This window comes from Macrobrachium nipponense, chromosome 21, assembly GCF_015104395.2.
Source record: "Macrobrachium nipponense isolate FS-2020 chromosome 21, ASM1510439v2, whole genome shotgun sequence".
NCBI lineage: Eukaryota > Metazoa > Arthropoda > Malacostraca > Decapoda > Palaemonidae > Macrobrachium > Macrobrachium nipponense.
This window is the reverse complement of record NC_087212.1, coordinates 81,142,206-81,147,205: the sequence shown is the minus strand read 5'-3', so window position 1 is coordinate 81,147,205 and position 5,000 is coordinate 81,142,206.

The following is a 5,000-nucleotide window of genomic DNA, read 5'->3' as shown; positions in this document are numbered from 1 at the left end:
CAACATGCAGCTTGTCTTGTTTTTATTGGTACTGATTTTTCAGGCATTTTTCTCGTGTGAGACTGGTTCCAAAAGAAAAAAATATTCAGTTCAATCATGGCTCAATCATTGAAAGAATCGAAGTCAAGTAGCATTATACTAGAAGTTGATATGCAAGCTATTTTCTTGCCAGAAAACGATGTCATCAATTTGAAATCCGACTTATCTCGTTTTGCTGAGTCACTGAATCAACTGTACAGAACTTTCTTTCCCTCAAGCGACGAACACCCAATTGCTCATACTTTGGGGTATCGCTGAGTTAATGTCCTTTGATTTGCAGAATAAGACAGCTGAAACAGAATGCTTAGCTCGTGACCTCCTTTTGTGGACTGTTCCCCATACCACTGTGGAAAGACGTAACCCCATTGTATTTGTCGCACTTAATTTTATTTGGTTCTGTAGCAGGCTTAGGTTTAGGTATCCCTAATCATCTTAAAATTAACGATCAGAATAAAAGAATTGAAGTATTACGGCACAAACATGAATGAATTTTTTCTGAACTTAGTAAGCAACTAGAATCAATTAACGAGCTTATGACGTCAGTGAATGGACATTCCAGTAACTTAAATCATATCCAAGACATGCAATCTTTGCTCGAAACTTTAGCATATTACACTGAGAAGATGGATCATATATATAATTAGATTTCTCATTTCATTGAAAAATACAAAGATTATGTGAAAGCAATAACACTTGCAACCAAAGGAGTCTTGTCACCGCACTTGTTACCTATCAAAGACTTAACATTAATCATAGAGAATGCCCGTTACAAACTCGGTTATACTCCTTTGCTAGAAGCACATAAGATTGAGTTCTATTATAGCCTAATCTCAGTTAGCATAGAATACTATAGAATTATGAATAATATCCCTTTTGATCCTTCTGATGCATGGGAATCCTATGAAGTAGCTCTATTTCCCACTTACATGTCAAATAGCTCATTACCAGTTATATCGAATCTGTCTGGCTACGGATTAATTTCCCCTAACAAGGAAAATTTTACGGTTGTCAGAGACCTGGAATCATTCGCTAATTGCTACACAGCCATAGATAAAAAGGTTTGCACTGCTAACTCTTTTGAATTCCTGAATGTTTCCGAGGGTTCATGTGAGTTAGACCTAGCATTCAATGGAACTTTGCCCCATATGCGAGAACACTGCTTGGATCACCTGTATCCTTATGGCAAGTTTAAGTTCGCTCACAAGCTGAACAACGGAACCTGGCTGAGATTTTCCCTAGAGAAATTCCGAGCTTCCTGCCCAGATGGATCAGCTACGGAATCTCATCTCTTCATGCTGCCGATGGCTGCAGTGGAGCAACGACCAACTACACCGTCCATGAAATAAGCACTATCCTCCGGGAGAGGTCCTATTTCGCTAATATGACCTGGGACACCACCAACATCGTCGAATTTCCCCTGCCGCATAACCCCAACGTAGCCAAGCAGCTGAGGCGTTTAGCTACTATGGATCCGGTCCACCCTGCTTACACACCTAATGAAGACCTTCGATACTATGCACTGCTGGCCATAGTCTTGTTGACAGTGGCGATAATGATCGTCATGAACGTATTCACTTGGCGCAGGATAAGGAGTGCAAAGAAGACCCATGAACACAACGTCAGAGCTCGCCAAGACAATCTTCCCTATGTCCTGAAACCCAGGGACATACACATCATATGAAATTGGCCACTTCACATAGCCGCTGCTTTGTTTTGGAATTGTGAATTGTGTGAAAAGCGGATCAGAATTATGGTTAGCTTGCACGGTAGAGAGGTTCATTAACATTGCATTCCATGTATCATTCTATCAGAATGATAATCTAGTAGTGTGCACCTACCTGAAGCATATAAAATTTAAACAATGAATCAATATAGCTGTGCGTTTGCACGCACCAGGAATATATATCAAAGTGCACATATAACTTTAATCACATCTATTTTTAATTAATACATATGTAGGCCCTATATTTATCTCTCATAAGGTACCATTAATTTTTGTTCTTATAACCTTATACTATTACATATCATTTTTGTGTCAGGTAACTACCAGAAATGCATTAGCATTTCTAATTGATTAATTACCTTCATGACTTGCATTTATAAGGAAATCAATATAGGATATATATAACCTTTTGGACTTAAATCCACTTAAGTAGGATGTATCCCTACATTTTTTTCTTAGCATATGTATCATTAGTCCTTACCTTTTAACCATGCCTTATCATTATTATTGATTGCATTATCATAATTATTTCTTTGATACATTAATCAATTATTCACTATTTGAATCATCATTATCTTGAATTATCTTATTCTCGAAATAGCACTCGGATACATCCTGTAAAAAGGCATTTCCTGATCTGACTGACCTTATCTTGTTGTTGTGACCGAGCGATGTGTAATGATATGTAATATTAATTCCATGATAAAAAGAAATGTAATACATTCCTTAGAGTAAAAGCATAACTCCGAATCAGGTCACAGGTCGAGGAGGAAGATACGCCCAAAAATACAAGTGTCACAGGATGCGCACGGAGGCTAGGTAAGCAAAAAACACACGAAGGAAAGCTTTCTCTTGCTCTGGGAACCTACCTTTGCTCCCACAAGAACTCTGTTGAATAATATTAGCGTAAAAAGAGGTTTTCGTTCTTGCACACATATCTTCTATTAGGTTTGTAAACTAGGAAGTATTCACACTCTCTTCTGAAAGGTCTCTCTCAAGGTGTAATCTACTCATAGAATATATGTATTTTGCCTAACTTCCGTGTTTCCCCTACAACTTTCTATTGTACCAAGATGAAGAAAAGAATTTGAAGAGTATCTCCTTCCAGAGAGAGAGAGAGAGAGAGAGAGAGAGAGAGAGAGAGAGAGAGAGAGAGAGAGAGAGAGAGAGAGAGAGAGAGATTATCACCATATCCAGACACACTGCTGTTTGCATTCGCAAATCATTCAAGTACAAACCGAGGACTGTGTACGGACACTTTAACTTATATGTGAGTCCAGTCCTTCTTACTATGTACAAAATAGAGCGGGGGCAATTACAACCTCCTGGCTGGACCATTGCATCATATATCCACAACTTCATGATTCTATTATGACCGGCAATATTCGCTACGATTTTGCAATGGGCTACGATCACATCTCATTGCAGGTGTCATTCAGTAATCAATCCCTCCCTACCATGAACCCCCTAACTGACCGCCCACCAGCTATAAACTGGGATTTTAAAAACCAACAGAAAACCAGATACTTTAGGGTGACCACGAAAACCAGGTGGCGGCCAATAGTTCAACCGGAAGACGCCTTACTTTATACCAACACAAATTGTAGAAATGACCACCACAGGAGGGATCTGAATGAATTCTATTCGAACACAATCTCCTATGCTTGCTTCGGGCAGTACTGCCTATAGATTTCGTCAAGGTAATTCTCGTAATATACCTGGATGGAATGACTTGGTTAAAGATCTGTATACTTACTCATGAGAATTTTTTTTTATAGTAGAGGCAAAATGGTAGCCGGTGGAAGGACATTGCATTACTGAGACAGGCGAGAGCGCTGTTCAAACTTGCTTTTAAACATTGCAGATTAGTTGAAAAATAACTAAGAGCCGACTCAATGTCTAGAAACTTAGAATCTGATGATTATCCTCGTCTTTGGAAAGATAAGCAGTCCTTAAATACCAAAACTAAAAAGCTACCACAGAGAGTAGGAGACGCAGTTGGGACGAAGCTATCGCAAGTATGTGGGGCGATCACTTCAACAATATCCTGAATTGCATAAACGATCAAGACTTCCAAAGGGATGCAGATAACTTCCTTATTGATAACATTCAATTTCATTTTGCAAACCGTATTACGCCAGGTAACATCAGCGATGCCATGAACAGCCTACCTAATAATAAATCGCCCGGCTGTGATGGTCTTCCTGCAGAGGCTTTCAAATTCAGCCATCCGAAAATTTAGATTTTTTTAGCTGCCCTATTCAATGCATGCATAATTCACCATTTTCTTCCAGACTCCCTACTCTTAGTTCACATGATATCATTAAGCAAAAAAAAACCGAAAGGATGCAGCTGACCATGGTAATTACCGGCCGATTGCAATCACAACGATCGCGTCGAAGATACTTGAGTCAGTTCTCCTAGTGAGACTTCTCCCCTTTCTACACACCACATACAACCAGTTCAGATTTAAAGCAAACCACTCAACCAACATCTGCATCTACATACTGAAAGAATTGCTGAACTATTACCTATCATTAGCCTCTCCTGTTTTCCTATGTTTTGTGGATATGAGAAAGGCGTTTGGCAGAGCAAAATAACTGAAGCTGCATAAAAGAGCCACACCTCAACATTTAATTGGCATTTTATATTGCCCTCCCCATACCTGTTTAATATGTACACAGATGCCTTGAATGTCAAATTGAACTCACTTCCAATCAGATGCACTCCCAGTGAAACAACTATAAACAACCTCTGTTACGCCGACGATATGGTTCTGATTTCCCCATCTGTGCAAGGTCTCCAACGACTCATCGACACTTGTCGCCAATACGGAGAAGAATTTGATATCCTATACAACGAAACCAAGACCCAGTGAATATCGCTGCTCCCGAGATCGCTTAAGCATAATGCAGGACCACAAATTTTCCTCGTAAATCATCGGCTGGAATTCGTGCACGAATTTCCGTATTTGGGTCACATTATCACGACAACCTAAATGATACGGCAGACATTGAACAGAGGCGTCGTAAAATATGTGCTACTGGCAACATGATTGCAAGGAGGTTTGCCTTCTTTCACCGAGAAACTGCTGCTCTTCCGCTCGTATTGCTACAGTATTTATGGGTGTTCCCTCTGGACAAACTATCCCCTAGAGACCATGAGACATATCACTGTTGTGCACGATGACATTTTGAGACGCCTCACAAACACTCCTCGCTCCCACTCCGCCACACAG